An 11620-nucleotide genomic window follows, 5' to 3' on the forward strand; every position below is an offset into this window, starting at 1 on the left:
TATTTTAAATTTTGAGGAAACATTAAATATAAGTAAAATAATGACATCTAAAATAATAATTATTTTAAAATTTAAAACATTGATGGAACACTAATGTTTTTAATGGAAAACGAAAGAAATAATCAAAATGAAATTTTTAAAAATATAAAAAATTAAAATGAAACTTTTGAAACTTAATGTTATCAAAATGAAATTTTCAAAAACATAAAATATCAAAATAAAATTTTTAAAACTTATCAAAAAAAATTAAAACATAATGGACAAAAAATTACCTTTAACCTTCTAGAAATCAAAGGATCCAAGAATCTTAGAAACCGGAAGGAAAGTGTCTGCTTATTGGGATAAAAGGGATCTACAAATGCAAATTGGTTGTTGTATAGATTCTTATGAAAAGATTGCAGCAAGTGATTCCAGCATCAATAGTTTCTTACTTTCTTCTATGTCCCTCCCTTTTCTACACCGAGCTAATCAAATCAATGATTTTTTTTTTACAACACCGAAATTCAAAATTTAGGAAGTGAGAAAAGAATAAACTTTCTCATATGAATAGAGAGGAACTCCTTTTACAAAAAGAAAAGGGGAAGAAGCTTGAGCATAAATGAAAATAAATAAATAAATATGATAGAAGAAAGCTAAGACAAGTTGATGAGGCAGTAGACAACAATGTTTAGAAAGAGATATGAGAAAGACATTGTGATAGGTATTAATTATCAATGGGATCTGCAAATAAGAGAAGGAAACAGAGATAAGGGTGAGAGCACAAATGAAATGAGAGCAAATGCTCTACCAAGCTAGAGAGAGGTTCTTTGAGCTCCAAGTTCTATTGCAAATCTATCATATCCCCACAACCCAAACCCCAATTCCAATATAATAGAATCACTCCTCAATTTCTCTCTCCTCTAACTAACTTCCACTACCCCTCCACAAAACAGACACAAAACATCAGGTCTTATCTGGTTTGGGCCTTCAAGAATACATCTTGAAGGGCCTATCCCACTTTGTGACTAATTTCCTATACATTGCAGTCATTATGACAACAGTCTACAAAGGATTAACTACAGTAAAAACCTCGTTATTTGAAGAATTAAAACTAGTGTTGTGACACCTCTATATTTAAATTCAGCTGGCTTTCTCGTTAATTTACTTAACTTACCTAGCTCGAAAGAGAAATGAACAAAAGAAAGATAGGAGATTTGAATGTTGTCATATAAACATATCAGACAACAAAATAGCTTTATGATAGGTTGTGTTCCTTTCCTAATAAAATATCACATCTATCATGTGAGGATAACTAAAAACTCATTCATAGTCCATTCCTCCAAAAATGATATGAATTATGTATTAATATGTTTAATATATCCTAGAAAGCAAACATGTATCATATTGTTTGCTTATAAACTACAAATAAGAGAAGGCCAACAAATAAGTCCCGACTTCGCCATAACTTAAACAAATTAGAGAAGGCCACTTAGGTACTTACAGGGTTTTTGTAAGCTAGCACCATCTCCAAGGCTCCAACATAAAATCCAGTAAGCATAGTCATTGCAATTTTGGATTATCTTTTGAAACGTGTATAAAATATCAACAACTTCCGAGACAATGGCCTTACAATAATTTCCAATGTTTAATCTACTACTACAAAAAAAAAAATAAGAATAAGAATTAATACACAATTTGCAGTAAAAGTCCTCCACCATATTCATTATTTCGTACTTGAGTTGAAACAAAATAAAGACAAGGATTACATCTATATGAAATATTAAACCACCAAATTATGACATGATTAATTGAAGATAGTTCATCATTTTGTTCTGTAAATCCTCTGCTTCCATCTGTTCTGCATCTTCAGTCATCCTGGTAATAACATATTCTGATATTCTGAGGCAGTTGTCACAATCTCTCTCAGAAATAATAACAACCTATTTGATTATCCATCCGTTGATACGCTTCAATATATTTTACCAATTTACATAATAATTTTGGCCAGAAAACAATTGTTTACTTTCCCCTACTTTCGTAGTAAATGTAAATGCAGGATGATGCCAATTTTCTTCGTATAGAACTCCAGAGTGTTTAGTAGACACCCACAAACATTTCTTAAAGATCGTGCACGAGAATCCCTTTGGCTTTTTTTTGCAATCTCACAGCCTTGTAGGGGGATTTTGTAGTTCATCACAGTTAAATAAATGCTTTTGTTGAATTCAAAAATCAAATAATTGCCCAAATAGCATTGTTGTGTGGCACAATCAACTAGTCTATATACGCATAAATTCAACATTGCAACAAAAGCAGCAATCCCTGCAATACAATACCAATAAACATGTATCTATAAAACAACTCAATGTCAAGTTATGGTCAAGTGCTAAAATGGCCATGAAAGTAGAACAGAAGAGTGCATCATAAAGTAATCGAAGGTTAACAAGACTAACTATGCATTTTCGTATAGTTAACAGGCAACGAATGAACGAAAACCAAGGTGAGGCTTGCACGCAAGCATTCTCCCTTGACCCATTCCGTTGGTTGCCACAACCACACGGAAACCATTGAACTTGCCAATTATCCATAAACACGGCAAAATAAGTGCAGTAATTGTATGCAGAAGCATATCTTTCAAGAGAGTGAACTCAATGATGAAATTAAATTTGTTTATAAAAATGAGATTTATTTATTGATTAAAACCCAACAAACAGTAAAAGAAAAAGGGTAACCTAACAACCCAATTTCAAGAATTTTTTTCATGTCCAAGAAGGCCACTACATATTAATTTGTTAGAAATCAAATTATTGGATACTAGAGCAACCGACTATACAGATCCATACATTATCATCACGAATCAAATCGTTCTGCATACAATGAATAAAGGATTAAGAAGCGACTTTTTTTCCCTTTAAACCTAATTATTATTATTAAAAATATACACATATATAGGTGAAATTTAAAGAACGAAATTTGGTGAGGCGAAGGACCTTCGTGCCCCGGCGGAAAAGAGCAGTGGTGAGATAGCCAGAAAAAGAGGTGTGAGTATCTACGCCTCCGAGGCTTGAGATCTCATAGTATCTCTCTCAGAGGCGAAGACACTCGCACCGATTTCACTGGCTTGAGAATGCCAGCACCGGGGGCGGGAGGACCAGAGAACCCTAATTGCGAAGTGAAGGTCGGGGTAATGAGAAGATTTATAGAACTTCAAGGTGTCATAATTTATTTTATTTAATTTAAATCAGATCTCGTGTAGGTAATTTAAAAGAATCTTTTGTAAGTTTTATATGAGGTTTGCTTTGATCTAATTGAGCCCCTAAAATTTAATTCATTTAAATTTTTATATGAAAGAATAATTATCAATTTATCATAATTGATTTATTTAATATATTCTATTACTATCTATTATCTGTTTGATATATATATAAGTCTTCCACCATCGCTACTCATATAACACATGTCAAACTTTCATTAAAAAAATTTCCTCCTTTATTCTTTTGTATCCTAATCATTCATTTTCCTTTTCCAAATAACAAATTTAATTGCTTATATGTTTTCATTAAAATAGAAGATTTATTACTTATGTTTTCTTAAAAAAAACTTAAATTAAAATATATTAAAATTACTTCAAATATAAAATAAGATGTTTATTAAGTGTCAAATAAAAAAAATATTTATAACATTTGTTAATATATTTTTCTGGATAAGGTTTTTAAGTCAATTTTATTTTGTGCTTAAAACTAAAAAAATTATATCCGTTGGTGGGAACACATGCATTATCACACATACATATTTGTATTTCTATTAGGTTGTCGTGTTTTATCATGCTAATTAATTTAATATGTTTGTACTCTTTCAATGAAAAAAGTATTCATATTAACTATACTATATACTTCCTGTTATGTTGTCGTCTCTATTTCTATTTCGCTATTATATTATTTTGTGTTAAAGTTAAAATATTTATCCATTTTATCTTTTTATCTAAACTTATTAATCTAAAATAATTGATTAGGTCATTATTTTAGATTGAAAAAATATATGAGAATTGAATAATTATAATCAGTTTGATTTGAATTTGAAATAAAACGAATCATAATATAATAATTTTGATGAGATAAGACATTAGCTCTATAGATAAAAACTTGCTAAAATTTATAGATAAAAACAAAAAAAAACTTTTTCGAGTTGTACATAGGTTGAGTTTAATCTTATACTTGAAAATTTATACAAATAGAAAAAAAAAAACACATAAAAGAATTTTTTGATTTCAAAACTTATAAAGAATGACTTATTTATAGTAAAATATTATTCTTTCTCCTTAAAACTCAATTAACATATCAATTCTATTCTATTTTGTTCTTGTGTACAAGTGATGAGATATGAGTTAATATCTCTAATTCGAATATTTGTGTTCAAAAAGTATTGTTAAAACCCAATTAACAATAATAGTTGCATTGACAAAACTTGTATAAAACATTCGGTATTATCATCGCATCTTATCATTAGAAATTGAAAATTAGAATAATTTGATTACTTATAGTCCAAATTTATTGGATGGAAAATATTTTTGGATAACTTAATTGTAAGTTAACTTAAAATGGAATAAATGAGATAAGAATTTAGAATTAGTAAATAGAAAAGAGAAGTGGTAGTGTGAGTGTTAGGATAGATAGGACCCATAATTCAAAAAAATATTTTTTTTATTTTTTTAAAATGGTCAGTTTTTAAAATATTTATTGTTAATTGGTATAATTTTAAAATTAAAAAATGGATAGTTTTCAAAAATATTTAACATGGACTACATATCGATAAAAAAAAATATTTGTTACATGCCTCTTTTAAAGGCATAAAATGAGGCAAAAACAATTGTGTGCACCAAAATTGAAAAATACTTGTGTATATTGTTATATAGATAGGTTGTGGATATAAATTGTAGTTTATAAATTATAGATTATACATGTTCTCTCATAGGAAAAAAATAGTTTATAACTTAAGAACAAATGAGTTAGGAATTGGTGATTATAAAAGAAAAGGAATAGTTTGTGTTAGAAAAGGTTGGATCCATAAATAAAAATTTGGTTGATTTTTTTTTAAAAAAAAGTTAGTGTTTACCAACATTTTAAATAATTAGTTTATAATTAATATTATAATCTACAAATTCAAAAAATGGATAGCTAGTTTAAAAAATATATTAGTTACTTGGCCAGATAATTAAGTATTTAGGAATAAAATATAGATTTAAAAAAGCTTGGTAAAAGTAGAAAAATGAGGCAAAGATGTATGTGGTGAAATGTGTACCTCTATGGGTTATAGATTTTGTTTTACTTTATTAAATTAAGATACACAATTAAATTTTATTGCATATGAAAGCAGAAAAACATTCACCTTAAATAAATCAAGAAATATAAGTGGTTCTGTCACTTTCTAAATTATTATATAAGTTATACTCGAATTAAGATAAGTAACAATTGATTTAACGTGAATACATAACAATATTTTGCATGCTTTAATAAAAATTATCAAATTAGTAACAATAAAAGACTGATCAGAACCGTACGCGAATCAAATAAACATTAAAATGCAGTATCTAGAAAGTGATTCTAGGTCGTCTCCCAGTGAACAATGATCAAACAAACATTCATAACATATAATAATAAAACAATAATGAAATGAAAGGGTTTATTCATTTTTTGTAATTTAAACAGCAAGCAAACTTGAATTAAAAAAATAACAGAACTAAAACATGTTGTTTCCCCTTGATTCAAAAGCAAGTCTTTTATCCTAGGTTACGAGAATTTATACCTAATCAGTTCAACCACTTAATCCAACCCGAAATTAATTTACTAAGTGAAAATTAATACAAGACTGTCATTATGTGATTAAGCAACACATATACCAATTAATCTCTCTCACATGTCCATTAAGCATGAACGTTAGTTAAGCACAGAGACAATTAATCAAGCATTAAGCATGCATGGATTAATATCAGCAACAAATACAAAATAATTGGTGAAGGGGAAAAACTGATCAGAATTTAATATTAATAACAAAACCTCAAAGAGAGCTATGCTTAATCCTCAAGAGAAAACAATACTAGAGATTCAGTCTTCCATTAACAGTAGAAACGAAAACAAAAACAGAAATACAAACGGAAACCGAAAATGAAATTGCAATTGGAAATGAAATGCAGAAACGAATAGGAATTAGAAGACAAAATTGAAAACAAAACTAGAATTAAAAGCAGAAAACGAAACTAGAATTTGAAGCAGAAAACGAAAATGGAGTTGCTACATGAACAGTACCACGCGCGTGAACAGTAACACCAAAAACTGAAAATGAAACCCTACAATCTACCCCTCGTGAACAGTAACCGAAACCCCTTAAAACTCTAGCAGTTGGGCTCACTAAAGGTCACTAGGCCCCAAAACTTACAAATCTGATTTTTGAGTCCAATAAGGTCTGGTGGCCCAATTACAAAAATACAGCCCAAAAACGAAATAAAATAAAACTAGACAACAAATAAAAATGTTTGTTCTCTTCAAGTCCAAGCCAGTTCAGCCCAATTTCGGATCCAAGCCCAATTGCTTATAATTCTCTTAAAATTAAATTAAAACACAGAATTAGTCAAGTAGGCCCAAATGATAAAACTGTATAATTAATTTGACAATTAAGACTAATCAGTAATTAAAATGGTGACAGAAAGGGGTAAGAAATAAGAGAAAATAATGACACATCAAAGACATTAATAATTATAAACATACATAATTTGGACATTTGTCTCTATCATGGCTCATAAAAAAATGTTCCAACTCCAAGGTTAATTTCTAATTGGGAAAAAAGAGTTAGAAAGATTGAATTTGATAAACTAATGGAATTAATAAAATAGTGTAGAAACACATACAAGTATATACATGAAACACAAAAATATAATAGATTAGATAAGTTCAAAAAAATCAATAGCACAATACAAAGAGATAGGAGGCAATAAATTAATAAAAAAAATATATAAAAGTTGTGCTTCACTGAATAAAAATCACTTCTCAAATACTAAAAAAGATCATCTGTTGTGTCTCCTCTTGAATCCTGAAACACAAAAAATTTGGATTTTGACATAACATACAATGAATTAGATAAGTTAAAAAAATTAAAATTAAAAATTGGATTTTATGAGTCATTGAAGTACCATACAATGAATTAGATATGTAAAAAAAATTATATTACTTAAACATGAAAATGTGATCAGTTTTTTTTAATTAAAGCAACATTAATATTAATTAAAAAATTCACATATAGCTTAGATAAATAGAAACTATTTGTTAATGTGATTAAGCATTGACAAATTGACATGAAATTAGGGTATTGCATTATTCCTTCTCATTCATTGATTAACCCATAGACGGAGGAGAAAGGAAACAAATTAAGAGATAGAAGCCTTGCTTCATTGGTTGCAAATTGTTATTCAAGACAACACAACATTTCCTTTCAAGTGCTGAAACACAAACAGAAAAATTGGATTTTTTGAGCCATTGATTATTGAAATAATTAAAATAATTTTGAAATTGGTCTTGACAAATGTTGAGGATGAAAAATAACTGAACTAAAAATCAAAGGGATAGAAGCCAAGAATTCAAAAAAAAGAAATTGGTTTAGCTTGAAAAATTAGAAACCAGAGGTTATTTTTTTCAACTAGGGAAACACAATCAGGTGCAACATGAAACACAAACACACAATAAATTAGACAGATTCAAAAAATTATAAAAAAAAATGAGTGTGGAAAGGTTTTTTTGGGTAGATAAAAAGCCTTGGTGGAAATGGCTGAGGTTATTTTTTTAAGTGTTGAAACACAAATAGGTTCAATATATAGTTCCAAATGTTGAAACACAAACAAAAAAAAATTAATTTTTGTAAACCATTGAAGCAACATACAATATATTAAATAAGTTTAAAAATTTCAAAATGAACTTGACAAATATTGACGATGATACATGCAGAAGAAGAGAAACTTAAAAAGAAGAGCGAGGGAGGGAAAACCAAAGTTGAATATAAAATAGGAAAGACAAAGAATTAAAGTTTCCCATCAACATTTATCATTCAATATCCAAAATTTTAAAAATATACATTGAACCAATAGAGAGGCATCATTTTTTATGCATTGTAATTGAAAAGTTCATCAATATTCTCCTCCCTCCCCCCAAATCCTTTTCCCCAATTTGTCTCCCATTTATCGGTTAATCTTCCCTGTAAAACCCAAGTAAAAATTGTTAAGTAGTAAATTCATATAATTAAATACTCAACAAAAAAAAAATAGATGAAGTGCTTTTAACAATGCTAGTCTCCAACTCCATAGAAAGATGTTTGAACATGTTTGTGTCTTCGACTCCAACTTCAATGTTACTTCAATGACTTGCAAAACCCAAGTAAAGATTTGAAAGTATATATTGAACCTGTTTATATCTTCAACTCCATAGATGAAATTATTTTTGGCTAGGCCTAATGAAATAGTTAAAACAATATTAGTTATAAGTGAATGAAATTAAAAATAGAAAGATGTGTAAGAGTGAGTTGGGATGAAAACCTACAAAATTCACTAATACATAGATTGAGTGAGAAGGACTCTAACGTGGGAGAAGAATGATATGCAAATCCAGAAAGTTGTAGCAACAGTTAAAATTTTTAAAATTGAAACGCTTATGCCAACCCTTGTCCAAATTTCTTTAAAATCCTTTTCATAACTAACTCTTTCCCTTCTATCAGTGAGCCCTAAATAATAAGCATTGACTAGTTAGAAACTCAAAGAATTTTTTTAAGAGAAATAGAAGTTCTAGATATCAATTTTCTTTATCATTTATAGACTGGTCCAAATCCACCATCTCCAAGCAAAACCGCTGATGAAAAGTTTCCAGTGGCATTAGCTAAGATTGACACATTTAAAGTTGACAAATCAATGTCTTCCTTCCTCAATATATTTTTGTAAGGCTTGTTGTAACTTTGTTTCTTGCATCCCCTGATTGGTTGGAAATAATAGTGTGTAGACATGGACGTACTCATAAGTAACTGTTGAAAAAATGTACACCAACATTAGGTTACTGGAGAGAATGTTTAATAACCGATAAATAACATTTGTTTTAGTCTTTTAAAATCCTTGCTTGAGAGAATGCTATAGAAAAAAATCTAGTGATTGTTTTGTAACTAATGAAATGAATTTGTTTTAAGAAATTAGAGTGTATAGCAAGTGGTGAAAATGAAAAGAGTATGCCATTATGCCATGTAACTGAAAAGGCTGAAATTGATATATTATTCCTCTTACACATTGATTCTTCTAATTCAAAAACCAGAGACCCCTCCCCACATCTTACGTTCTCATGATCCTTTGAAAGAAGAGAATTAGAATCTCTTGGCTAATGTTGTAGTACCCAATTTTTTTTTTCAAAATTTCCGCAACTTTTTCTTTGACACAAAGTGTGAAAGACACAAGAAACAAGAACAAGAACGTGACAAGAACAAGAACAAGAACGCAAATAATAGAACACAAGACACAAACAAGAACGAAACAAGATGTAAACAAAAACGCAAATAACAGAACAAGGACAAAACACGAACCTAGACAAATTGCAAAGAAAAATAATAGGATAGGATAGAACCTGTATCAAGAGCTGAAGCTCTGATACCAGATGATGGGAACCTTACGGGGCGGATCGTTTGATACAGGTTACGGAGATTTGGATGACGCCACTTCCGGTGAAGGAAGATAAGTCAGGGTAGATGCCACAAGGATTACCTTGATAAGTCTGATAATTGGTTCAACAAGGAACCTAGAGAGAAACTCTCACTCAATTTTATAAAAATGCCAAAAGTTTTTTTTATTGAAAATAAAAACCAATAGTTATAGTGTATCTGAACTAAAAGATAAAAATAGACATGGGCCTTCTAAACAGTTTGGGCCAAAATTATAATAAATAAAAATTATAACTAAAAACATATTTAACTTGGGCCTTTAAATTAGTTTGGGCCTTCAGCAACAATTAATAGTCTTGATAGTGTCTCTGCCTCTGGGCCTTCATCCTTCTCCACTTGGGCCTTCATCCTTCTCCACTTAGGCCTTCGTCCTTCTCCACTTGGGCCTTTAGCCTGTATTTGGCCAGTTTCAGGATTCTCATCACTTAAGGAAGTCAAGTCCAGTCTCTATTCAAGAGAGCTTCGACATAAAGCTTTTGGAAATGGTGATGAAATCTCTGCCTCTAGATTATCAGTAAACAATTCTACAAAAGGGTAGAAAAAGAAGAAAGGCAAAGTATTAAAGAAGGGAAGAATTGATTCAAATGATATTTCTAATTACTGCAAAGAACCTAGCCACTGGAAGAAAGATTGTCCCAAGAAAACCAAGAAAGACTCTACTGCAGTCGTTGTTCAAAGTGATTCCTCATCAGAAGGTGATTTGGTACTCTGGGTTGTTGATCAACAACAACATCATTTTGAACAATGGGTATTGAAACTTAGAATGTTCTGATGGGTAACACAACTCCTTACAAGACAATTGGGTTAAGTTCTATACAAATTAGAATGCATGATGAAATCTTTAGAACCATAACCAATGTTTGTCATGTTCTAGAGCTTAAGAAGAATATATTCTCAACGGGAGCCACAAATTCAAAAGGTTTTACTTGTTGTGTTGAATGTGGAGTGATGCAAATCAAAGGGAAAGGTGAGTCTGTTGTAATGTAGGGAACTAAGCAAGGAAATATGTATGTCCAACAAGGCTCCACTGTGACAGGCTTAGTTTCAATTGTTTCACAAGTTGGGAGTCCTACGTCCAATGATAATTCTTATGGCATATGCATCTGGGCCACATGAGTGAAAAGGGACTGGAACTTTGAGTAAGCAAGGGCTACTTGGAAATCATAAGGTGAAACCTCTTCAATTTCATGAGCATTGTGTCTATGGGAAGCAACACAAGACGAAATTCCCAAAGGTAGTGCACACTACAAAGGCCACATTGGACTGCGTCCATTATGATTGCTGGGGGCCTTCAAAAGTTCCACCCCTGGAAGGAGCAAGGTACTTCTCTTTATCATTGATGATTACTCAAGGATGACATGTGTATTCATGATGAAGCAAAAATCTTAAGCCTTCAAATGTTTTAAGCATTGGACGACACTCATGCAAAATCAAAAAGGAAAGAAAGTTAAGCATTTAAGGATTGACAATGGCTTGGAATTATGTTATGAAGAATTCAATGAATTCTATAAGAAAGCATTGCTAGACAACATATTGTTTGACGTACTCCTTAGCAAAATAGAGTAATTGAAATAATGAATAGGACCTTATTGGAAAGGGCCAAATGTATGCTATCAAACTCAGGGCTAAATATAAGTATTTGGGCTAAGGCAGTCATCACAACATGCTACTTGGTGAATCGCTCGTTGTCCATTGCCATAGATTTCAAGACCCCTTTTAAGGTATGGTCTAACAAACTAGTTAATTACTCAATGCTGAAAGTGTTTAAATGTCCAACATACTATCATGTAAACGAAGGAAAGCTAGAGCCCAGAGTGAGTCAGAACCTTATGAGGAAGCCTAAGACTACTGCTCTTAGGAAGTCTCAAAGGCAAATTAAAGCACCTAAAAGATATGGCTTTGATGATAT

General features: G+C 30.5%; 1 long non-coding RNA gene across 1 annotated transcript; it reads right to left on the reverse strand.

Annotated features, from left to right (window-relative positions):
* Positions 1–1673: 1673 nt before the first annotated feature.
* On the reverse strand, positions 1674–3146 carry LOC114409632. The gene is made up of 2 exons (XR_003666153.1): positions 2967–3146; positions 1674–2298 (listed from the first exon to the last, which is right to left on the reverse strand). It is a non-coding gene; the product is annotated as an uncharacterized LOC114409632 (long non-coding RNA).
* Between the last annotated feature and the right edge of the window lie 8474 nt (positions 3147–11620).

Source organism: Glycine soja, chromosome 4, assembly GCF_004193775.1.
Source record: "Glycine soja cultivar W05 chromosome 4, ASM419377v2, whole genome shotgun sequence".
Classification (NCBI taxonomy): Eukaryota; Viridiplantae; Streptophyta; class Magnoliopsida; order Fabales; family Fabaceae; genus Glycine; species Glycine soja.